Source organism: Lissotriton helveticus, chromosome 5_1 (genome assembly GCF_964261635.1).
Source record: "Lissotriton helveticus chromosome 5_1, aLisHel1.1, whole genome shotgun sequence".
Taxonomy (NCBI): Eukaryota; Metazoa; Chordata; class Amphibia; order Caudata; family Salamandridae; genus Lissotriton; species Lissotriton helveticus.
This window is the reverse complement of record NC_136065.1, coordinates 392760317-392787359: the sequence shown is the minus strand read 5'-3', so window position 1 is coordinate 392787359 and position 27043 is coordinate 392760317. Positions and strand designations below refer to the sequence as shown.

General features: G+C 44.8%; 1 protein-coding gene across 1 annotated transcript in view; it reads left to right on the top strand.

Moving 5' to 3' along the window:
• The window catches only part of LOC144753177 (mucin-5B-like), a 404695-nt gene that overhangs the window by 109807 nt on the left and 267845 nt on the right, over window positions 1-27043 (top strand). The window contains exon 2 of the mRNA XM_078640943.1: window positions 17327-17495. The gene's annotated coding sequence lies outside the window, so the exon portion shown is untranslated. The remainder of the gene's footprint in view (window positions 1-17326; window positions 17496-27043) is intronic.

Genomic DNA, 27043 nt, shown 5'->3' with positions numbered 1-27043 from the left:
GAATTGCTACGTCTGTATGCAGTTACCAGCTTCTGTGGATGAGGGTATCAGATACCATCATCTTCCATTGACATATGGAATCACATGCAGTTTGTTGTTGAGCATATTCTATGGACGAGAAGGATTTGAGTATTATTTCTCGAATTTCGACTCGACATTGCCAGAGGTTCCAAATTACAAGCATTTGAACAAGTGGGACTATTACAAGAGCGAAGACAGATTACAGAAATGGTTTCTTCCATGGAGAACGATAGATACATCACATGCCCGAAGAAATAATCTGACTTGTCAAGTATCAGAAATTGAGAAGAAGTTTATAGGGCAGGTGGATACTCGATATAGAAGGCAGAATATTCAGAAAGCTTCAGGACATTGGGAGACAGATTGGACCAAAGAGGAAAGGGAACACCAAAGGAAGGGTAGTAAGGGTCCAATTGCTCTAGACAAAGAGAAAAGGGGGAAACTATGTATTCACAGAAGTTCTTCCTATTATGAAAATGTGTTTGTAGGGGAAGTTAGTTGTGAACATGCTTTCCAGTTGGAGTACTACTCCAAGGATTTTTTGAAAGAAATGCAAGCCATACCAAATGTATATTTTGTGTGTGGAAGAAATGCCTATGTGAGGTTACCTGATAATTGGTACGGTTCATGCTATTTAGCAATTGTCTTTCCCAAAATATACCATGCTGAGGATTTAGAGACAACAAAGAGAGGAAAACAATCTAGGGGGAGAAGAGACCTTGCTGCTGAAGAAGTGGTTGGAGATGTATTTGGGGTGGTATTTCCATTTTTGGGATTGATATTGAATGACATTAAGATTAGGAGGTTAGCTACAGTCGTAGATAGGCTATCTGCCAGTACTGCTAGATCATTGATGCTGGTGGAGGGTGAGATGCAATCGATTAGGGCAATGGTTCTTCAGAACCGACTTGCTTTAGATGTTCTGTTAGCTAAAGAGGGAGGAGTCTGTAAAGCTTTGAAGGTCCAGGAGTGCTGCACTTACATTCCGGACAATTCAAAACCTCTAGAGAAGTATATACGAAACATCACTGCAATTCACCATGAGATTGAGGATCTGGCAAAAGTCAATGTGTGGGAAAAAGTAGGTCATGGAATGGGTAAAGTTGGAGGTTGGTTTGCCAACCTAGGAAAGGGTATCGTTTGGTACATACTGAAACCCATCATCATAATTGTGATTTGTGTAATCACTTTATGGGGACTGGTGCGTTTGTATCAATGGTATAGAGCAAATAGGTTGCAGAGATCTATGAGGAAACAGGAGAAAAAGTTGACAGCGATGCAGGACACTCAATACAGGGGTCTGAAAGCATTGGAGACAATGAAAAGAGGTGGCACTGCCACGACTTCACTTTGAAGGGTTCTACATTTTTGTGATGATGTCTTGATGGTGATGACCCCTGAAGGTCATCAAAGGGGGGATTGAGAGAGCACAAGTCTGAAAAATGTATAAGTGCACCATATTTACAAGCACGTAGTTAGTTTAAACATGTTTTGCACACGAGTGTTTTATATCTAGAAGTGAAATACACAGAGTGTCTTATATTCAGTAGTGAAATGTATAAAATGTTTAAGTAGAGTAACAATAGTCATAACTGTGTGAGATTAATGTAGAAATGTGTGGGATGAATATGAAAACCTCACGTTCTCATGTTAAAGGAATCATGTAAGAGTTGAATGGAACTCTGAAAACCAGTATATTGTGTAGGCCTTAGGGCAATTCATAGCAAATCTAAACGTGCTGCTAAAATAATGTGAGATGGGGTTAACGTGGTTCTTCCAAAAATTGTATTATCAAAACTTAGTACGGGAATATATGCTTTATAGATGTGTTGTTTTAGAAACGTATGCTAGTTAAGAATGCTGTTTAAATCAAGTTAATGTTTTAGAGTGCAGGGACCCGCTTCATGTAAATCAAGTAGGCCTGAACTGATAATGTCATCTCCTTTGATGTGCCATGTGCTCGTTAGAAGAGAAGTCGAGAGGCGTCCAGTGCAGAGCTTCGCATGTGCTTTACGACCTATAGATATGGTGGAGTCTGGAATTTGAGGCCCACTGCAGGACGGACTGTATGCAGGTGCGAGGGTCCTAATCAGCTAGAATGAAAGGGGCTTTGTTCAGTGGCGCTTGGCGCAGGCCTGTAGGAGTTTTCAGGAATTTCAGGGGGTATCGGCGCACTGGAGAAGAAGCCTGGGAACCAAGGTCAACTTTAACGAGGGTCTTGAAGAGTACCATCATGGAGTTTACCGCGCAAAGATGTACCACGTGAGGGGCGTCCCAAGGGGCGTTCCTATCAGAAATGTGATTTGGTATTAGGGAAAGCGACCCGGGAGGAGAGCAGAGCAGATGATTTTGGGAGCCTAAGGAAGCGGATGGGTAGGCAGATAGACTGATCAGGAGAGACCCATTATCAGAGAAGAGACAAAGAGAAGTGCGTGATCTTCTTAGGAAGTCACCACGGCTGACACCTAGAGGGGTAAAGATCTTGTTAAGTAGGGATGACACTTAGTATAGTGTAGGGACAGACTAACCTTAATTTTCTTTTCTGTAATGACTTTGAGGTTGCAACTTGTATCCATTTTGGTTGGCAACGCTCATGATATTTGAGCTTGTACTCATTATTCTGTTTTGTAGACTCAGATTGTTCAAAGAATTTATGTTCATAGTGATACCAGTTTATCTTTTGAACCTCATCTTGAGAAGTTTGTATCTTCAGTTATCTTTGACTTTATATTAAATCTTTGAAACTTAATCCTGGTCAGTGGTCATTTAGAGTGGTGTAAGTTCTTAATTGATTGACCTATTGTTAGATTACCTTTTACTCAATGACAGGTACCAACGATCCAGTCGACTTGGTTTGGGATCTAGTAAGGTAACTAGTAACCAGTAATCCCGCGTTAACACCTATGTGCAGGGGCATTGTGAACTCTCACCCGCCCCTTGCTTTCAGAACTACAGAAAGGTGAAGTTCTTGATGGGCCTCTTCTGTCTGCAACTCTGCAGACAAAGGCTCAGCTCATAATGTGAAAAGGTGGGTGAGTAAATAAGTGAAGGAATGTGTGAATGGCTGGATGGATTACGGAAAGGATGAATGAAAGGGTGAATGGATAGATAATGAAAGAAATGATGGATGGATGAGTGAGTGAATGAGTGGAAGTATGGATGAGAGAAAAGGTAAATGGATGGATGGGTGGTAGGGTAGATGGATGGGTAAAAGGGTGGATGAGTGTGTGAAAGGATGGATGGATGAATCAAAGGGTAGATGATGGATGAGTGAATGGTTGGATGGATGAGTGAAAGGATGGATGGATTGATAGATTGAGGAATTGATAGGTGAAAGGGTGAATGGATGGACGAGTGAACGGGTGGATGTAAGGATTGATGAGTGAGTAAAGGGTGGTAGATGGACAAAAGGATGGATAGATGAGTGAAGAAGTGAAAGGGTGGATGGATGAGAGAACGGATGGATGGATGAGTAAAAGGATGGATCAGTAATAGGATCAATGGATGGATTCATGATTGGATGAGTAGATGGATGGGTGCGTGGGTGGATGGATAAGTGAAAGGGGGATGGAGAGAGAAGGGGAGGATGAATGACTGAAACGGTGGAAGCATAAGTGACTGGGTGGATAGAGGAGTAAATGAAAGGATGGCTGGATGGATGAAAGGGTAAATGGCTGGATGGATGAGTGAATAGATGGATGGGTGGAAGAGTGGATGAATGACTGTACAGATGGATGGGGTGAAAGGATGGGTAGATGACCAATGAATGGATGAGTGAAAGAGTGAATGGAGGGATGAAGGAGTGAAATGATGGATGGAAGGATACATGGTGGATAGGTTTGCACATGGTTGAATATGTTTGGATATAGATGGGCACATAGATGGAAGGACAGAATGAATGGTAAAAGACTGAATGATAGATAAAAGAATGATTACACCTTGTAGCACCCATTATCGTAATTAACATGTCCTATACATTGACTTTCACGTTAATATGAGTCATTGTCTCTATATAATGAGTGTGTGATATAACTCACTCCGACACCCTGCCCTACATACTTGGGATGAGTAACACTATAAAAGAAATCAAATACACATGAGAGAGGGTCTATGTGAAGATGAGGAGCACCATTGGAGGGTGGTAGCAAGGCCGTACTGGCCGGATCGGGCATCCCTGGGAGGCTGGAAAGGGGGGAGGGGGCGGTTTTGTTACTGGGGGCTGGCACTGCAAAGTTCCTTGTATATCCAGTAGTTTCAATCAACAATAATAGCGGCCATTGTCTGTTGATTAACATACCTGCTGGATTGAGATGCGAATTTTGAATCGTCTAAGGTAGCAAGCTGCGGCCATACTAAAAAACCCTGAAGTGCATGATTGTCTCAACCCAATATAAACTTATTTTGATTTGTACTTAGGTGATTGTCTATTTACTTACATATATACTATTGCGCCACCTTCTCTGACGTGTCTGTAAAACTTACCTTTTGTCCCGAAGTTTTGTCCTGAATTTTGACCTTTCATCCTGAATTTTTGTCGTGAATTTTGTCCCTTTGTCCTGTATTTTTACACTCACCGTCCTGAATTTGCACCTATGCCAGTTCGTCACCCTATCCATCCAGCTTCGGTCAGTTTACACTGGGGCATTCCGGGGTCAAGGCCGTTTACATCCATGTGATGCGTTGAGGGGAGAGATAGGCATGGTGCACATAATTGAATTGAGTGAAGTGAAATCTGGGGTTAGGGAACACATCCTTCACCAGTTGCAGAGCATGGGACCAAGCTTTAATTGATAGGGGCAGTGGTAATACGTCATCCCACCTGGCACGCGCCTCTGTAGCATTTTCTGGTGGGGCTGAGTTGAGGGAAATGTAGCGTGTGGTGATTGCGTGGCGCAAGCTGTCCGAGGTCAGAAGCGCGTACAGTGTGGCAGACTTAACTGGCTTCTGCATCACCATCGCCCCACGTGGCGCGTTGCACATGCTGTATCGTATGGAACATTAAGAACTGGCCAGCACCTATTCCATAAGTGTCCATGATGTCCTGAAAGGACATGATGCAGCCCTCCTTATGTTATAGAGTTCTCCAGTTGTTCGACTCTTTTGTCTCTCTAGGGAGGCACATCATACCGCCGTGTCGCGCCGTAAATTTGGGGCAGGTCCCAGATCATTATACACGGTGAATAAGGGATATGGGTTCCCTTGGCATGTACAAACCTGCGCAAGCTAGTGCGAGCCACAGTCATCTGGTGTGTCTCCTGGACGGGGCGGGGTTGTGAGTTTGACCGCCATGAATAGAAGCTCTGGACACCTAGGACTGCACAAATGGATGACTGTTCTGGGCATGTGGATATGCACAACCAGGCCAGAGGCCACTATAGCTGCAGTGCAGCGTAATAAAGCTCGAAATTGCGCTTGCCAAGACCCCCCTCAAACAGTGGGCACTGTAGGGTAAGAAGCGCAACTTGGCTGCACCCCATGCTCCTACAATAAGCTGTGCAGTTCATGAAAGAAGTTCATGGGAAGCACTAATGGGAGCGCAACAAAAAAGTATAGCAGGCTCGGGAAAACCAACATTTTGGATATCGACACGCGGCCCAATGGGGAGAGGGGTAGCGAGCGCCAGAAAGGCAAGGACCAGTGGATAGAGCTGATGGCTGTGTCTAGATTGCCCTGCCTGATGTCTTTCTCCGAATGATAGATCTGGACTACCAAATATTTAAAGGTTTTGTAACACCACTGGAGACGAGTCCTCAGGGGGTCATTGCAGAGCAGAGCACTGTGTGGCACCAGGGGGAAAAAGCATGACTTGGGCCACTTCACACGAAGCCCCGACATGCTCCCAAATGCATCCAACAGGCGCATGAGGTGTAGAGAGAGGTCTCAGCTTGTAAAAAGGAGGCCAGGGCATCGTCTGCCTATAGAGATATGATGTGATGGGCACCTAATTCTGGGATACTATAGTCCTGTTCCCACCGGTAGAGATGATGAGCCAGTGATTCCATGGCAAAGACGAAGATGAGCGGGAAGAGTGGGCAACCCTTTCTGGTGCCCCTTTGAATAACAAAGCTGTCGGATATCAGCTGACCAGCCTTGATCAGTGCTGGTGGGCTATTGTACAGTGTGCAAATCCATTTCAAGAAACCCAGGCTGAATCCCATGGATTCAAGGATGAGAAGGAAAAAGTCCCAGCTCAGGGTGTCGAACACCTGTCCAATGTTTAGCGATACCGCCACCTGCCCATAGGCATCGGCGGGAACATTGTGTATGAGGAGTAGTAGGTGGCAAATGTTAGTGAAAGTGCTCCGCCCAGGTATGAATCCTGATTGGTCCACATGAATAAAAGCATCAATTATTGGGAGGAAGCAGTTCAGTCGTACTCTGCCCAGAATCTTACAGTCGAGATTCAGCAATGAGAGAGGACGGTAAGAACGAACATCAAGTGGGTCTCTGACCCGTTTAGGGAGCACTACGATCAGGGCCTCTCGAAGCAAGACGTAGTGTCCTTACAGAGTCTTCACCTCAGTGAACATGTCTGGCAGATGTTGTGGGGTTGGTTGGCAAAGGTTGCATAATATTCCATTGGAAGCCCATCAGTTCCTGGGTTTTTTTTGCGGGCAATTTGCGAAATAGCAGCACAGATTTATCCAATTGCAGGGGCTCGTCCAGTTCAGCCCGTTGTAAAGGGTTCAACTTGACCATTGGTAGGTTGCCAAAGAGGCTATGTGTGGCTTCAGATCAGAGTGATCCATTACTGCGTACAACCTCTGGTAATAATCATGAAAGGTAGCATTATTGGCCGGCTGAGAGGGGATTTTTGTGCTATCGTCGAAGGCTGGGACTATGGTTAATAATAGGACCAGTTTATGGTTACCTTTAGGGTTAGAGTTTGGTTTATAAGTAATGAAGTCAAAATATGGGATATTTCTTATCGAGGATATACGAGTCAAAATATGTCCTAAAATAGAAGTAATGCTATATAGAAGTAATGGTACTCAAAGTCTAGGCATACATCCCTAGGCGATAGCATTTCCAACAACTTTCTGTGTCCCGCTGCAGTTCTAAAGAAACTGGACGCAGCTACAGAAACTCCCATGAAGACAGACATCCACCTTCCCTGTGATCTGTCAGAAATGTACTATGAAGTCTGTGGATGACGATTGCATTTAGGGCTGTGTTTAAGCACGGGCGAACTTGGCCCTGGTCTAGGTCGCCAATCTTCAGAGGGGTGCATAGAGCCGTCTGCATTAAGGTAATGCAGGCAGCAGTGTCCCTCTCACTAGACTCCAGTGATTCAGCTTTAAATCATTAACGCGCTACAGGTGTTTTTTAATGCTGGATCAACCCCCTCCCTCCGCTATCCCATGCTAACAAGCCCTGCAACAAACAATTTGGCACCAGAGTGATGGAACTAAGGTATGAGTGATTCAGGTGAGTTGGGGGAGGTACAGAGATGTGGTGTTCAAAGGCCAGTGACTGCTCTGATATAATCAGCCAGACTTGTGAACACAAAAAGGACCCCAGTAGCAGTCACATTTCTTTCCGCCCAAGATTCTATTGTGGCAAAGACCGGCTCTGATTGCATCCCACATGGTGATGACATGCTCAGTGGAATCGAATTTGATCAGTGTCTCCTCTATCATCCAAGATGTCATCCATTGGTCTTTTGGAAGAAGGTGACTAATAGAACAGGCTGTGCATGACCCATGAGGAGGTTGGAGGCCTGTGGATAAGGATATGAAATTATGCTGCAGTGCTTAATGGTGGCATTTTTACAACACAGTGTTAGACTCATGGTTCTATGCAGGGATGTCTGGACTTTGACACTTCTTCGCCTTGCCCACCTAGTGCTCTGAGGAGGTTAAGAAGCCACTCTCAAGAGCACAGGAGAAAAATGAAATAGGGTAAGACACATGCCTGTCTGTTGCACCCTCTTTTGGACCTGGAATAGGTTTGTCCCAGGTGTTCGCGTCTTGAAAAGAATAAACTAACATTTACTATACAGTCTTATAAACCGAGCTATCTCACACTATCCAAAATACTGTGTATGATATACCTTTTAGAGTTGGGTAACATTCTACATCTATGTGTGCATGTGAATAAAAGGGATTTGCCTGCAACATATAATATTAAATGTTAGTCTAAAGTCAACTCTTCTACGTTGTAATGAAATATGCATGCAGAACCTAATCCCTCAACTACCTTGAATAAAATTGAATGCAGTTTATAATATATCCAGAAAAGTAAATCAAGAATGTGGTTCAAAGTCTTTAAAAAGGAATGGTATATTGTCCGTCAGCGGAATGGAATTATAAATGTCCAATTATAGGTAGATGGCAGCACTCCAATAACAATCAGTTCCACTGAAGAATTTCAGCTGATAACACAAAGAAGATTTTACAGAGATGATTGTAGCACAATTCTGTCCTCAAACTGAGTGAGACACATGAAGACAGAAATGTGCATTGGGAAGCAAGGGTAAGCATCTTGATATACTAGAGTTTAAAGATGGCAGCCACATTCTAGTTCACATTTGTTCTTGTTTGGAATGTGACTCTCACTATGGTGACACCGTCTTAGAAGTATAGAATGTTACTTAAAACTGCATTCTATATTAAATACATGAAATTGATATTTAAGATGTAAATGTTCTGAATGACTAAATGTAAAGAAATATAGAGATCAAGATACAAATATCCATAAAAGCACAGTTCAGCAACAATACAGTTTCTTATTTTAAAAACGTCATATAAAACAATAGTTAAAAAGAGCTTTTAAGATCATAACACTACAATTGTGTACAGATGTTAAAAAGGGGCATAATATTCAAACAGTAGTATCATAATTAAGATTTGGAATCGGGCGAGCAGATAGCAACATTAAGATATTAGCACATTAAAAGGTGGGACAAACAAATAGCAGGATGCTAAGGTAAAGTGCAATCAGTTGTAAACAACTTTTAGCAGCATAATGTAAGTGCAATTACATTTTAAAAGAAATATAAATGTACCTAATGCCTATGTCCATCTACTTTCATTGACCCTATGATGAATCCTCTCCTACTTTGATCACAAATAATACATACTGTGTATATGTTCCTGACATACAGTACACAAAGGTGATTTATTTCCCCATTGCACTTTACATACATATAAGGTCATCAGAATCATGCCAAATGCAACCTCTTATTAGAATGGATTGATATTGTTTCCCTTTAGTAGCCACTTTTTTACCCATGCAATCCTATCAGATAGTTGTATACAACCAACATTTAATTCCATCCTGCCACTATTGTGCAGTTTAATTCGGAGCAATCAGTCACCAGGGATGCTATCCTTGTACTCTTATTCTCTAACCACACCAGAAAATATGACCTCAACATGTTCCAGCGTTATACTCTAAGTGAAAATACACTCTCAGCCCAGACTAGACTCATACCTGTGGTGCACTATTTGTCTTTACCATCTGTCCACTCCTCGTTGAGAAAGAGAGACAAGTACATTTTTGCAGGGCTTAAATTGTAAAAAGAAAAGTGCCAGGGCCCATGGTGTTGCCTGGGCGACCATAGAAGCTTGCACAACCAACTGGTCTTGCCACTGTTTCCAAATGCCCGTATAAATACTTCCTAATAAGCATCAACAGCCCATAAATGTGATAATTTGGACACTTACAGACACACAAATCTTCGGTCTAGATGTGCTAGAATTATTTTTAGGTTTCGCCTATTATCATTCGCTTGCGAATGTAATAGGCGAGAATTCAAGTGCTCCATCGACTCGTCAAACCACTGCGGTTTTTTCACAGTGCATGTGAGTCACGTGACCACAAAAGCGGGTCACGTGACCACACAAGCACGCGCATCTCCCTAATCCGCCTGCCACACTTCTCCTCCCCTCGCTCGCATTCCCGCCCCCCCACCAGGCTCTCCTGCCCCCATCCGGCTTCCCTCCGCGCATCTCCCTAATCCGCCTGCCACACTTCTCCTCCCCTCGCTCGCATTCCCGCCCCCCCACCAGGCTTTCCCGCCCCCATCCGGCTTCCCTCCGGCCATTTGCCAGCATTGCAAGGCCATTTGCCAGGAGCTCTCCCCCGCCCGCAGCTTGACAATGTAAACTCCTATCGCTACAATACGTATCAGTTTGCAGTTAGTAATCTCTCTTAAACTGCCTATGCACTCCCACTCACACAGAAATAGTACTGCGACTTCCTCATTTCTATCTATGTTTGCATCTGTTTCTCACTAGAGCTAGGGGTTGCACACGCTTCCCCTGGCACAGTCGTACTCCGTTAACATATTGGATTCTACGCATGCCCGCCCAGTGAAGCCCCCAGGCACCTCGGGTGTAACCCCACCCTCTCGCAGATGCGGGACTGCGGGACAGTACTATTGGTTTTGTAAATGACATTTTATATTTATATATCGTTATTGGCATTGTCAATAACAATATATAAATATAAAATGTCATTTACAAAACCAATAGCTCCAACTTTCCAAATGCGAAACCTATTGGCAACGCTAGTGCTTGTTTTATGTATATTTGATTGTAAATCCGATATGCTCTTTCAGACATAGATAGGCAGCGCCGCCATGTGGTGGACTGTCATCAATAAGGGCTAACAACCAAGTGCCAGTACCAAACACAGACAAATACCAGGATAAATTAAGCATTGTATTCTTGTGGGGGTGGAGACAGAGTATCTCGAAGTAGGCTGCAAAGATCCCCAGTTGGGCATTAAAAAAAGTTAACACAACAAAAAAGGTGCATAGTTTTATGATGGAATGTTTTGCGTTGGATAAAGTGTGTTAACAAAGCATACGGAGAAGAGACTTGGAGGTTCAGCTTGAACATGGTTTGAGAAGCCTGGGCCATGGTGCAGCAGGTGCAAATGCACCGGTTATCTTTTACTACCAGCCCTTGGGTCTCGGGTCATATTCCTTGTTTGCGATAGGGCTCTTTGCGCTTGTGCTATGTCACAGGTATGAGTTGGGAAAGAGATGCATACCAAACACTGTCTTCCAGGTGGAGCTTAATCGACATTGTAATTTGCAACCGTGTCCACAAGTCCCACACACAAAATGTAAATATAGGTCAGCTGTGTAAAGTAAATGACTCAACTTCATTTTAATATTATTGCTACTACAGTCAAGGACGTTTTGTGGGTTACAAGAAAAAATTCCCTAAAGTCAAATAGGAAATGGTTTGACAAAACGTGCACCAAAGCCTTAACAAAGCTTAGACATGCAATTCATAAAAGACCTCAGGATGTAATCTTAATCAGAGCATTGAGGAGGGATTACAATACAGCGTTGAAGGAAAGGAAAGATTTGATTAAAAAGGATGCTTGGGACGAATTATGTCTAGCGTCACAATCAAAAGATCAGGCCGCCTTTTGGAGGGTCATAAACACTCCACTCCTCTACGATATAAAAGCACGCATGGAGATCGCGGTGACAGAAGATGAGTGGGTGACTCATTTTTCCTCCCTCTACTGGGCCGTTGAAACAGTGCCCGATAAAGGTTGCGACCCTAAGCTGGATCCACCTAAAGCATTGGCTGTAACTTTACCCGAAGTTCTTGCAAGCCTGAAGGCGACTAAGGGGGGCAAGGCGGCAGGACCGGATGGGATACCTGCCGACCTTTTTAAGGCCAATACTGACTTATGGGGGCCCCTGTTAGCACAGCTTTTTAATGTTGCCTTGGTAAAAGGCTTAATCCCTACCTGGTTTACATCAATAATAGTCCCGATATTTAAGAAAGGCGATAGGCTGAATTGCACATGTTATAGGCCAATCTCCTTATTGGATTCCTCTGTAAAAATTCTTGGGAGAGTGGTTTTAGTTAAGTTGCAAAGCTGGGCAGAAGAAAATGGGGTGCTAAGTGACTTTCAATATGGGTTCCAAAGGGGTTTAGGGACCATAGAGCAAGGTTTAAATTTGTTTATCTTACAACAGAAGTATATAAGGGTAAAGAAACAACGCTTATACCTTACTTTTGTTGACTTATCGTCAGCCTTTGATTGTGTGTCACACAATAAATTGTGGGTAATTATGGCTGATTTGGGGGTAGACAATGCTATTATATGCTTCCTAAGAGAACTGTACTCCGGGGCTACTGCAACTGTCCGGTATGGGAAGGATGAAGAGTGTAGCAGACACTTTGGAATTGGTCGTGGTGTACGCCAAGGGTGCGTTTTAGCACCTTTCTTATTTTTGCTATATACAAACGGCCTGGAGCGCCGCCTCGTGCAGGAGGGCAGGGACATGCCTATGGTGGGGGGAAGGCCCGTCCCTGCCTGCTGTACGCTGACGACGCAGTCCTGATGGCACGCACCCCAATGGCTCTTCAAACTTTGGTCACTTCTTTTAATAGCTTCATGCTTAGCTTGGACTTGAAAATTAATTGCTCCAAAACATTGTCTATGTATTGTGGGACAAGAACAACCAGGCATTTGAAGCCAATATTTATAAATTCCAATCCTTTAGAGAAGACTGCAACTTTCCCATATCTGGGCATTCTGTTTCATGAAAATGGCTCATGGACGTCAGCAATCAATGCCAGAACACTGCTATTTTCTAAAACCATCATGGCTCTACAGTGTTTTATGAAAAAGCTAGGAAAAAAACCCATAAAGGAAATTTTAACTATTTATAATGCTACTTGTATATCCGTAGCTATTTATGGTTCAGGATTGTGGGGATATATGAATGTTAGCTCAATTCAAATAATGGAAAATAAGTTTTTACGCCACATGTTGTCCGTACCTGAGAGCACTGCCACCCATATATGTCATGCTGAATTGGATGTGGTGTATGTGACTGATATAATAATGATTCAGCCCATTCTACTCTGGCACAGGGTTTGGACAAATGAAGAATGCGTGGTTAACCGGGCTATTTTAAAGGACATTCTTGTATTGGACAATTTAAACAACTTTAAATGGATATGTTATGTCAGAAACTTTCTTGAAGAACTAAGTTGTGCCCAATACTTTGAGGACCCATCTTCAATGGCTCATATATCCAGAAGAAGCCTAAAAAATCTGTGTATTGCTCACCTCAGGGCCAAAAGACAAACGGAGGAGGTGAAAAAAAAGACTGTTTCTGCTCATCAACTAATTATAAATGGAGAGAAATTACAGCCCTATTTATCATTATACATGTCCAATCATGAACGTTTCCTTTTGACGCGGTTCAGATTTAATATCCTTTTCAGGCTATTATCTTTCCCTGTGATGAATTGTTGGGCGAAAGAATTATGCCTTTGCCCATGTGATGATGTTTCCCCACAATACGATATGCATATTTTATTCTTTTGTAAATTTTATCTATTGTATCGAAGAAAACTTATCATCCCCATCCTCAAAGAGTTAAATGTTTATAGATGCCGCTTAGCGTTTTTAGAGTGTCAGAAAATGGAAACTGTTTTTATGGTAGCATCTCTTGCTGAATTTTTTAAACTTGTTTTTAAGTGTCGTAAATCAATCCAAATCAATTAATTCCTTTTATTTTGTATATATGTATTTACTTGGGTGTCTCTTTATGTGTTTCCTTTATCACCTGACCCATGTAAACTGTACCTTTTCATGCTACTTTTATGGTTATTCTCTGTTTTTAACCGAATAAAGTACTTTGAACTGAACTGACCCAATATGCCAAGTTGTTGACACTGAACATAGTTAGCCCTCACAGGTGAGACATGCTGCTTTAGAATTTCCACCAGGGATTACATTACACACAAAGCTTATCATTCTGAGGTCTGGGAGGGGAAATGGGAGAGTCTGGTGTTTATAAAACATGTAATGCTTGAATATTTTTGTGCTCTTCATTGGCCAGATGAATGTAGATGAAGGTATGTGTAGCTTCACAAATAACAGTTAACACTAAAATTTGACCAACAATGTCCCTTTAGAGTGGGACAGTCCGTTTCAAAATGAGCCCAGATTTTGGAAAATTCCTAAATTAGCAGGACAACTCGGCCCATCATTGCTCCTTCATTTTTAATTTGTCCAGCCATGTATGAAAAGGTGGGCAAACTTTAGTGATGGGTGGGTGGTTAACTCTATCTCTGCCACAGGTAATTACTCAGACCTGCATTCCAGTCCATTGTGCTTATGCCCACTTTGCCACTCCAAACAGAGAACAGCTTTATGCAAATCAGCCATGGGCCTGTTCCAATAGGACCCGCCATTCATGATCTGTAGGCCAGTTCTCCTCCAGGTGGGACCACAAGCAACCCCAGACCTGTTTTGGGCTATATAGGACTCATCAGTGAAGTGAAGCTTGATTCCTATTGCACAATAAGCGCGGGATCCAAATCTGTGCACACCCATAGGACTTACGCTGTTGCAATGAGGAAAACAAAAAGGTGAATTAATCTTGGCTACTAATGATTGCTCAGGCCGCATCTTTTGGCCCCTCTCTGGACTCCCTTCAATCTCTGCTGGTCTTTTCAAATTATTGCATACACCTTTCCACGTAAGACACTTTTGTCAGGTACTCAAATAGATAGCATAGCCATGTGCTGGTGACCTAAGCGCCTTCGTTAGTAGATGAAAAAAGATGGTGCCCATACACTCTTCTCCCAAATCACTATATGCAAGTTTTTTTATTTTGAGGGTCTTTTGGCCTTTCCGGATTTTTGGTTTGTCAGGAGCCATCCCTTTTGGGTCTCTTAACTTTATAGGGAGCCACTCCCTTCTTTAGGAGCTGCAAACCAACTTATAACGACTTATTTGCCTTTGAAATCTGTGAGTGACATGCAACTCAGGTCTTTATCCTACTTATTTTGAAAACATGAAGACCATTGAACCGAGTTACAATGACACCTGTTAAGTAAAGCATAATGAACCGAATGGCTCTATACAAAATATGAAATTATGATTAAAAGCAGATGCAAATTAGTAATTTTCTTCCAGCAGCTCCAATTCTGCACTCAAGGCAATTCGCGACTTCATACATGCCGAGAGGCCAGATTCAGGCCCGCCTGAAATTGCCTCTCCTTCAATAGAAGCCAATGGGCGAAATACATCCGCCCGATTACTTTTTAAATATCTCCCACTTTCCTCTTCTAAACTGTTGGTATGTATGCAAGTTTTAAAATGCAAACACTGTTTTCGATACAACAAAAAGAAAAAAATGTGATATGCACAACACACACGCTTGCAATCCTTCACGCAGTGGCAAACCGCAGTGTACGTAGGCAATGTGGGAAAAAGCAGTGGCGTAGGAAGGGGGGGGGTGCGGAGGGGGTGACAAAATGCCAAAAATATGTGTTTTAAACACATATTTTTGCCATTTTGTCAAGCCGGGGGTGACAAGTGTCATCACTGAGGGAAATATGGGCCCGATTCACAGAACTAACTTAAGACAAAATCCTAAACTTACTACCATTTTGGTATTCACAGAAGGCACTTACTCATTTTGGTATTCACAAAACGCTCTTACCCATTTCGGTATTCACAGAAGTTAGGACTCCTAACTTTAGGACTCCTAAATGCTTTTTGTGAATACCGAAAGTCTTAAAGTTAGGATACTTCTCAGTTTAGGAGTAGTAAAGTTAGGACTCCTAACTTTAGGACTCCTAAACTGAGAAAAATCCTAACTTTAAGACTTTCGATATTCACAGAAGGCATTTAGGAGTCCTAAAGTTAGAACTCCTAACTTCTGTGAATACCAAAATGAGTAAGTGCCTTCTGTGAATACCAAAATGGTAGTAAGTTTAGGATTTTGTCTTAAGTTAGTTCTGTCAATGGGGCCCTGTGTGTTTAACCGCATATTTTTGCCATTTTGTCAAGCCAGGCACTACATGACCTTGCTACGTACGCCACTGGGTAAATGTACATCACGGAAGTTACTTTTTAAACACTAGGTCAACAATAGGCAAGAGGAAACGACGATCCAACCCCTTGAAAGGTCCAACAAACACGACCCTTCTTATTTATTTACACATTTGTTGACTAAACAAGTCAGCGTTTGACTAGTGCGCCCTTTCTTTCCGTTCATGAGGAGAAACAGTAAGGCACTTAGTCCAACGTCGAGCCTTCTGACCGACCTACAATGGAGAAATGCAATCTATGTAACCCACATCAGGGCCATACACCGCACCCACCGTGCCCTCAGCACTGCCACAGGCGGTCTGTGTGTCACAGCCACCACCACATTACTCTCCATGCCCTCAGCTGCCCCAGAACAATCACTCCCACCCCTCCATGCAACCAGATCTGCCCCAGAACAATCCAGAGCAGCCGGGGCGGCCTGTGTCCTCAAGGAGTTACCCATGCTGCTTACAAGACGCCTTCACACAAAACCATCCGTCTCACATAGTTGCTTTATTGTCACCATTTACTAGGTTTGCCGGAAGCCTTGGGCCTTATTCTGTTACAGAGATCATTAGTAAAACTATTTTTGAAGGGAGGGTTATCATTCTGTGTATATACTGCTTGGGGCACAGGTTTTAAATAGTTGCCAACACATAACAGGCATTTGAAAACCATTGGGTCTTGTTTGTTTTTTGAAACCTGCCAAATATATTAGAAAATGTACACTTTTTGCCCCCCCCCCCTTTAAATTACGCCTCTCTTGATGGATCTGCACGAATTAAAAAGTATCAGGAGTACTCTTGATATGCGAAGTGCCAAATTTGCTCATTTGTCATGCAATGCAGCGCAAACTTTGTTGTGCGGCATGAATGGGAGAGAGCAGAACAGTCCCATATCTTAAGATATGGTGCTGTATCTTTCTCCCACTGTGTGGTTCGCGTTATTCTGCCTTGCCACATGCACACACTCTCGCACCATAGTGCAAGGGGGCCTGTGTGATGTCTAGCATAAGTTTTGTACTAGAGGGATACCCTTCCACTACAAAATACCATGCTTAGTCATACTTTAAAATGTTTTGAAGTTTAAATTGTGCCGAGCAGTGCAGCACACATGAAAAGTTGTAAAGGTTTGGAGAAAAAAACTTCTGTCCAATGCTACGCTTGCCACAGGGAGCCATGCGTTTTTAGTGCAAAGGCATGGCTTTTTTTTAGTAAAGATTACGCCAGAACCATGTTTAGTGAGCCACGGGAAAAGCAGGGGTTACTGGGACCAACTGTGGAGATTGAGGAAGAAATGTTTGAAGACAAGTTCAATCCAATACCGAATGTCGACTATGAAAGTTATATCTTCAACCAAGCATGAAAACAGATTGGTGAAACAACTGACGAGTTTGTTGAAAGACTTGATGCACTAATTAAACATTGCAAGTTCTGTGACTTTACCGACTAAGAAGCTATGCGCCTAAGAGTCATTGATGGTTGACTTTCAGATTCGTTCAGAAGACCCATGCTGAGAGAAACACCCAGTCTAAAGATAATACTGATGGCTGAGAGCAGAAGAACTAGCAGACCGACAAGCTGCTGAAATGGAAGCAGGAACAGCACACAATGAATTTGCATTGACCATGAAAATCAAGCACAAGCATAAACAAGATACACGTACGTCAAAGTCATAAAAGAAAACAAAGCTTTTCTTCTGATGTGGATTTTCATTTTCCCATGAAGGTAAGTGTACATCCATAGGGCAAGTCTACAAATGGTGTGGGAAAGAGAACTATTAGAACTGGGGTTTCTGGTTGGAAGAGGTATACACCCTGTCCAAGCAGTAACCACCCCTCTAGTCAGGTTAAGCTAAATACACACTAAAAGTTAATCTGTGCTCACCCTCTGGTAGCTTGGCACAGAGCAGTCAGGCTTATCTAAAACGGCAGAGTGTAAAGTATTTGTGCAACACACTCACACAGTAATACAATGAAAACATCACAAAAATACTTCGCACAGGGTTATAAAAATAGACAATAATCTTATGAGTAGAACAAGACCAAAACGACAAAAATCCAAAGAGTAGAACCTGATTTATGAATTTATAAAGATTAAATCAAAATGTAGTGCTTAGAAGCAAATTACACTTAAGGGTTACTTGAGGTCGCACTGGACTGGGGTAAATCCAAAGTTCAGGCCAACCACGATTGAGGGCAGGTAGGCTACAGGACTCACGCAGGTCCTTCTGAAAACATACTTTTGAAGGAGGAAGCGTTGACGACTTGATGCTTCTGTTCTGAACTGTGCAGACAAGGAAGGCTTTGATAATGAACCCCTATATGATGAAGACGCTGCATGATCGTCGAGCCCTATTGTCGGTTGTCGACGAAACACGATGTCTGTCAAAGCGATGTCAGCGATCGGCTCCAGCGATGAATGGCAATGTGTCAGTTTCGATCGGCACAAAGTTGTCCCAGCATACCTTTTGATGGCTCTACACAGCAGAGGCTCACACTCAAGAGCCCTGGACAGGATTGGCACCATTGGCAAGGCAGGACTCACAGATGGCAGAGGCAAGGTGCTGTTTCAGAGTTGTAGGGAGTCTTTGATTTTTTTTTTCCATTCTTTTTATTGAAAAAGCATTGGTTAAAGAGGCACAATACTGAGGAATATTGTCATAGTAAATAATACACCTTCCGGGGAATAGGAAACAAAGGTACAAGCATGTTATAAACATTACGGAGATGGGGGTACATCAAACACTGCTGTTCTAGGTGGCACACAAATCTCTCCCGTTACTCATTCCATGGTCCCCATATCAATGCCCACTTACGGGGGCGACCCCTTGACATAAAAACAGTTTTCTCTCGGAACATACACCAGTCTAAGTTATTCTTCCAGATCTCAAGGGTGGGAGGCTGTTCGAGCCCCACTGCTGGGCAATGTTCCTTTTCGCTATCATAAAACTCAATGTAGCCCATTGTGTCTGTGCAGAGTTGAGGTCTGTAGGTTCCCATATATTAAGGAGGCATCTCCTTGCCTCTAATGGCAAGGAGATCCCCAAGACATCATGTATAGTATTATGTATCCCACGCCAGTACTCAGCAATATATTGACACTCCCAAATTATGTGGAGGAACGTCCCAACTAAACCACACTTCCGTTTACACAATCCGGTGTCAGACAGACCCATATGCACTAGGCGGGGCCCAGTGGCGTAAATCATATGTAATATTTTGAGCTGGACGAGCCGCAATCGTGCCGGAATGTCGACTACCTTAGGGAAGGACACAGCAAGCTGCCAGTCCTCATCATCAAATTCTATTCCATCTCGTACCCACTTATCCCTCAACTCCCGAAGCAGATCAGCCCTATGATTAATTAACTTCTTATAAATCAGGGAAATAGTTTTTTCAGGGAGGTGACCATCCAATATTCTTTCCTCGAGAGGCAAGGCCTCCGGAAGATTCGCCTCCACAGGCAGAGCAGCCTGTAAAGAATGACGAATTTGTGCATAGCGAAAATACTCAGAGCTAGATAGCTCGAATTCAGCCTGTAGTTCCTCGAAAGATTTAATCCTCCCCTTGCCCCAGATGTCCTTGATGTTGGAAATCCCTATCAAGTCCCACTTATCAAAACCTTTAGTATTCCAGAGCTTATCCAATCGCTCGGAATCAAAAAGTGGGGTAGCTATCGTCAGTTTGTCCCTCCATCCCAGTGAGTTTGTGGCGTCATACCAGATTCAGACAGAATGCTTAGTGGGCCCTGTCAAACACAACTTAGTCGGCCTAGAATACAGCGCCCTATTGTAGCTACCTCCGAGGAAGAGCCATTTATCCATTGCATAGCCAGGATCAGAAATAGGACCAAACATTCCATGATTGATCGAAGACAGCTGAGAGGCCCAATAGTACCGATTGATGTCCGGGAGGGCAACGCCACCATCATACCAGGGAAGCGTCAGTTTGGCTAAAGCGATACGGGTTCTGCCCTCCCACAAAAGACTATGCTGCAACCCTTCAACCTCACGGAAGTAGCTGGCTGGCACTACATCTAGAGTGTTCTGAAGCGCATAGAAGAAACGAGGCAGAGCCATCATTTTAAAAAGGGCCGCTCGCCCCAACAAAGAGAGCGGGAGTTTCTTCCGGTGAACGATATTACTTCTAGGCCTCCGCAAGGGGGGAAGGAGATGTTGGGCATATCTGACGTCCGGATCCAAAGAAATGAAGATACCCAAATATTTGAATACCTCCATGTTAATTTGAATGGGACAATTTCGCGGAGGAACCGGAGGGTCACCCTTCAGAACAAACAACAGGGATTTACTCCAATTGATAGAGAGTCCTGAGTTCTTGTCAAACGAGGCCAGTTCATCAAGACAACAATGAGGGACTTTCGGAGAGAGGACAAATAAAACAACATATCATCAGCATAGAGGGAGACTCGGTCCTCCCAGTCGGGGGACCACTGAATGCCCCGGATAGAGGGTTCCCAGCACAACCAAGCCTCTAGAGGCTCTAGAGCCAGCGCGAATAGGAGGGGAGAGAGAGGGCAGCCCTGCCGAGTTCCAAAACCGAGACGAAAGGACGCCGAGACCCGATTATTAACAATTATCTGGGCAAGCGTCTCCGTATACAGCAGGCGCACCCAGCTGATAAATTCTGGGCCAAATCCAAATTTAGACATGACCGCCCACAAATAGGACCATTCTATGGTGTCGAAGGCCATAGTTGCATCAAGCGATACAATTGCAGCTGGTTCCTGCAAAGTGTGGGCCCTGGCTATCACACCATCTAACCGACGCAAATTTAAGGCTGTGTTCCTGTGGGGGATAAAGCCCGACTGATCTGGATGGATCAGCTTACTGACCACTTTCACCAACCTATTAGAGAGAAGCTTGGCTAGAATTTTAGGTTCAGCGTTCAATAAAGAGATGGGCCTATAAGAGGTACATGCTGCCTTGGGTTTACCCTCCTTATGAATCACCACCACTGAGGCAACTCTCTGATCCCTGGGCAGAATCCCCTTCTCCCTGGCTTCAATAAACATACCTTTAAGGTAGGGAGCCAGCTTGTCGGGTCTAAGCTTGTAGAGTTTGATAGGGAGCCCATTAGGTCCCAGCGCCTTGCCCGAGTTCAAGGAGCGAACAGCTAGGGCGAGTTCGTCAACTGTAAGAGCACTGTCCATAAAATCGCGATCGTCGGAGGATAGACACGGTAGCTGTATATCACGAAGCCGCGATTGAGAGTCTTCCATCGGTCAATCTGAGACCGAGGTATTCACCGATTGGAAATGCGCCGCAAAACTGTCGACTATACTCTGTGGATCAGTAAGCGAAGTCCCATCCCTCATTACAATTACTGGGACAATACGATTAACCCAGTCCTTTCATCCAACCAAGCGATGATCTTCCCCGCCTTATCTCCCAGGTCATAAAGCCTACCCTGCTGCTCCCTACCAAGGGCCCTGGCTCTATCAGTAACCAATGATTTGTAATCATACTGCTTGAGGCTCAGGAGGTGTAATTTAGCATGTGTTACCTCCTGCTCCAGTTCCCCTTCCAGCCGACCAATCTCAGCTTCCACCTCCAAAACCTCCCTATTCCTTTCCTTTTTGGTTCCAGCTATCAGTGACAGAGCCTGACCCCTAATGACTGTCTTAAAGACCTCCCAAAGGGAAACAGAGGAGGACACCGACCCTTCATTATCCACAAAATAATCCTCTAGAGCCATGATAAGGTTCTTTCGAAGTTTGGGGTTACGTAAATACCAGGGGTTAATGGGGGCCACCCTACCTACAGCTCCAGAAGCGATATTAAGCCATAACCACAGCGGGGAATGATATGAATAGCCTCGGTGAGGTAAGACGCCTGAGCCGCCAGAACCAAACAGTAATCCAGGCGGGAGAGGCTGTTGTGAGCATCGGAGTGAAATGTGTATTGATTCTAGTCGGGGTGGAGCAACCTCCAACCATCCACCAAACTCATGGCGTTAATAAAGTCAGGTAACCATTGCATGGGGCGCCCTATGTCTCGAGGGGGATGCCTATCAATGACTCCTGAAACTACAGCGTTAAAATCATCACCTACGACCAAAAGCCCATCCGACAAGTCAAGCAGAAGTTTTCCCAAGTCGGCAAAGGAAGTGCTCTGCATACCCGGGGGTACATAGACAGACAAGAGGGTAAGAACAAACCCCTCCCACCGACCCGTGATGCCAACATATCTGCCCCAATCATCTTCCATAGTGGAATCTATCACCAAAGGAAGTGCTTTTCGTGTAAGGATGCACACCCCCTGGAGCCTGATGTAAATCCAGCATGCGCCACCAGCTTGTATCCCATTCGTGCATAGCTTTACATGTATTGCCAACTAAGTGCGTTTCCTGAAGCAACACCACATCCGGCGCCTAACGTTTAATATACTGAAGTACCATACTACGTTTAATTTTGTCCCCCAACCCATTTACATTCCAATGCAAGACCTTCAGCTCCCTACCCCCATCGTCATTTGTGAAGAAGAGTTGACAATCCTCCGTATACAGCATGTTAAACAAGTACAATACACAGATGCAAAAAACTATCCACCCAAACGGTGAAATAAACTTCCCTCCTCAACACCCCCCCACCCCGCTGCCTGGCCCGCTAGGCTTAGAACTGCCCATTGAAAAGCAGAGTGCCTGTCGCCCTCAACATTCAAAAGAAAGAACAAAAAAAGGGTTATTTGGGGGATAAGTCCAGTGAGCTCCAGTCAGTGCCCCAAAAAACATAATATTGAGTCTGTAGTGAATATAACTATACGAATATTCTACCACTCCCCCCCCTCGAGATCAACAAAAACCTCCTACCCCAGGCCACCAACCCCCACACCTCCCCAGACCCCAAACCCCCCCCCCCCAACACCTCAAGGCACAAAGCAGAACATCTAATCAGAGAGGCTAAGACTCAACATTGCCGTTGCTCCCCTTGTCGGTTCGATCCAGAGGGCCCGAGACTCCAGCCACTCCGCCACTGTCTCCGGTTGATCGAAAAACCATACCCTACCATCCGCCTCAACTCGAAGACGGGCTGGAAACAACATAGAGTACTTCATGCCTCTCTCCCGCAGATCACGCTTCGCCGACAAAAAGGATTTTCGCTGTTTCTGCACTCTCTGCGTGAAGTCGGGGAAGAAAGCAATAGTAGCGTTCTCATATTTGAGGGGAGCACCGGCTCTCGAGCACTGAAGAATAACATCTCTGTCTCGGAAATTGAGGATTCTGGCCAACATGGGCCGCGGGGGAGCGCCCGGCCTGGGACGGCCGCCCGGGACCCTATGCGCCCGTTCGATAACAAAAAACATACTGAGGCCCTTCGACTGTAGATGCTTGAGGATGAGTTCCTCGACAAATAGGTCCGGGGTCTGCCCCTCCGACCTCTCAGGGACACCCAGGATACGTAGGTTGTTGCGGCGGAGGCGGCCTTCGTAGTCATCAAGCTTGAGATCAAACGTCACCCGTGAATCACGCCGTTCTCCAACCTCCCTCTGCAATTGGGAGACATCCTCCACGAGACTGGAGGTGGTAAGCTCAACGTGTTTCACTTTTTCATTCAGCTTCCCCATGTCTGCACGAATCAGGTTAATGTCTATGGCCATGGAATCCATCTTGTATTCAAGCGAGGTCCTGACCCCCGATATAGCGTCCATGACATCTTTGAAAGAGAGTTCAGTTTCGTCCCCAGTTGGTGCCCCCTTCGCAGACTCCTCCGACAACCTACCCTTAGACATATCCTTCGTGACAGTGTATTGATCGAGCTTGTCAGATTGGACAGTCTTTGGCCCCCTAGCTCCGGTGCCCTTCACTATCTCCATAATCCAATATGCGGCAGACAATCAGGGGCAAGCTTAGAACCAGCTAGAAGGAACTCCACACCCAGCCACTCTGGACACGGGCACCACAGGATCAGCCGCAGTAAGGAGGACAACACTACTATTTAGCTGTGTGGGCGCAGACGACAGCGGCATCCAGGGACCCCAGAACACCGTCAATTAGCCAAACACCATCTTGCCGTGTAACCAGGAGGGGTAGTAATCCAATACCTCGACACCACAGGCACCTCACTTTGTTGAAGACACCCCATCCGGCAGTGCCCGCCCGAAGCCAGCCTTGTATTTAGTGCAGCATCACCAATAATCCGCCCCGGGGGGGGCCGACAGCAGGGGGGGGAACGAAGCCTCCACCAACACAGCAGATAGCATCAAAAAGCCAGCTCATTCCCACAGTACAAGATTGCTGGACGTCCCGGGGATGGGGAAGGCTCCTCCCAGTCCTATAGCCGGTCACACAAAACAGGCCCAGCAGGGGCAAGGGGAGGAGGCCTCACAGGACCAGCAACCAACATCGAGGGTGGGAGATCCACTCTCAACCCCGGTACCAACCAGTAGAATCGATCGCGGCGTCCGCCTGGTTCGCAGCCACCGCTGCGTCCTCGCCGTCGCGCCTCTCTGCACTGAGTCCTCAGGAGCCTGTGGAGCGTGAAACAATCCTGCTTAATGGCGGGGCCAGATCGCGGCTGGAGGTGGCACTCCTTCCGTCGCGGTCCCGTCTTCTGGCGAAACCGGAAGTTGCTTAGTCTCCGGCTGGGACTTCCACTGTGGGTCCCGGCTTTCAGGCCTATACTCGGCCGCCAGCGACCCTCCGCCACCACGTCTCCGTCGGGACAGCTAACAGCTCCAAACTGATCCGCGTCGGCTCCGACACATTTCTGGTCCCGAGGGTAGCACTCCGGGCGACAGGATGGGTGCTCAGGATTGATACGGGGCTCTCTGACCACGGAGCCCCGAGACTACACGGCCATCACCGATCGCGCTTGGCCACACCCCCAAGTCTTTGCTCTTTGATGGTCCTGAGACTTCAGAGCAGAGGGCAGCCTTCCCCTCAGTATAGCGATAAAAATGATATCTCACTTGTGAGGGTGGGCCAAGTGCTTGTGCCAAGGAAGGACCAAAAACATGTAAAGATTGAGGGGGAACCAAAGCGGGTCCAAAGGGGAAGTTTTATTTTTATATATTTGTAGGCTGACTCACTTTGGGCACCCACACAAGTGAGGTATCATTTTTATCCAGAGATTGAGGGGATGCTAGGTGGTAGGAAGTTTGTATCAGTGTGGTGATCCCACTCAGAAATGTGAATAAATTATTTTAGCTATATTTGAGGTTTGTAGGGGATTCTGGGGTAAGCAAAATGTTGGGGGATCCACTCAAGTGACATCTACCTCGACTCCCCAAGATTTCTTGTTTAAAAAAAATGGCTGGATTTGGTAGGTTTCCCTAGATTGTCGCCAAGCCCGGGACCAAAAATGCAGATGCCCCCTTGAAAAACCAAGGCGCTTTGTGATACATCATTTCTCCACAATACGTTTTTGGTGGTAGGAAATTTGTGCCGACCCAGTGATCCCACAACTTTCCCACAGAGAAATTTGAGGAAAATATTATTTTTTTAGCTAAGTTTGAGGTTTGCAAGGGATTCTGGATAAGAAACCGTTGAGGTATCCACACAAACTACACCTCTCTGGACTCCCCCCAGGTATTTAGTTTTCAAAAATATACAGATTGGCTTAGTTTCCCTAGGTGCCAGCTGAGCTAATGTCCAAAATCTAGAGCTACCCACATTGGAAAAAAGGGGTTGTTTTCAGTGGAAAAATACGATGCATCCATGTTACGTTGAGGCCCATTTCCTCTTGTGGGCACTAGGCCTACATACACACACAAGTGAGGTACTATTTTTATTGGGAAACTTGAGTGGCTCCCCACAGATTCTAGTACTTTCCTTCACAGTAATGTAGGTATCTAGTTTTCAGAGGTATAAAGGTTGGCTAGGTATCCCTACGTACTGGCTGAGCTAGAGTCCAAAATCTAGAACTACCCACATCAAAAAATAAAGGACCAGTTTTTGCTGATAAAATGTGCTGCATCCATGTTGCGTTTTGGGCCGTTTCCTGTCGCGGGCACTAAGTCTACCCACACAAGTGAGGTACCATTTGTATTAGGATACTTGGGGAATGGCCAAGTGGAAGGAAGTTTTTGGGTTCTCACAAATTCCAAAGCTTTCCATCACAGAAATGTGATGAAAATGTGTTCTTTAGCCAAACTTTGAGGTCTGAATGGGATTCTGGCTAAAACAAAACGTTGTGAGAGCCACATAAGTCAGCCTACCCTTGGTACCCCTAGGTGTAGAGTTTCCAAAAATGTATACCTTGGCTAGGTTTCTCTGGGTGCTGGTTGAGCTAGGGTCCAAAACCTAGAGCTACCCACATTGGAAAAAAGGGTCAGTTTTCGGTGGAAAAACGTAATGCGTCCATGTTGCGTTTTGGGACGTTTCTGGATGCGGACACTAGGCCTACCCACACAAGTGAGGCACCATTTTTATCAGGATCCTTGGGGAAACACCAGGTTGATGGAAGTTTGTGGCTCCCCACAGATTCTGAAACTTTTCGGCACAAAAATTTGATGAACATGTGTCAAAGTTTGAGGTTTGCACGGGATTTTGGGTTAAAAAAGTCAGGTGAGATCCCCATGCAAGGCAGCCCACACTCGAAGCACCTAGGTGTTTAGTTTAAAAAATGTACAGGTTTGCTAGGTTTTCCTAGGTGCCGGCTGAGCTAGGGTCAACAATCCACAGCTGGGCACATTGCAAAAAAGGATCAGTTTTCAGTGGAAAAATGTGATGTGTCCACTTTGCAATTTGGGACGTTTCCTGTCGTGGACACTAGGCCTACCTTCGCAAGTGAGGTATAATTTTTATCAGAAAACATAGGGGGATGCTGGGTAGAAGGAAGTGTGTGACTTCCCTTAGATTCCATTACTTTCCATCACAGAAATATGATGAAAATTTGATTTTTAGTGAAATGTTATGTTTGCAAGAGATTCTGGGTAACAAAACAAACCTGGTGAGACTCACACAATTCACCCCATCATGGATTGCCCTAGGGGTCTAGTTTTAAAAAAAATGACAGGTTTGCTAGGTGCCCTAAGTGCCAGCTGAGCTAGGGCCCAAAATCCACAGTAGGCACATTGCAAAAAAGGGACAGTTTTCAGTTGATCAATGTGATGTGTCCACATTTAGTTTTTGGCCGTTTCCTGTCGCGGGTACCATTTTTATTGGGAGACTTAGGGGAACACAGAATAGTAGAGCAAGTATTATTACCAATTGTCTTTCTCTGCATTTCCACCCTCCAAATGTAAGCCA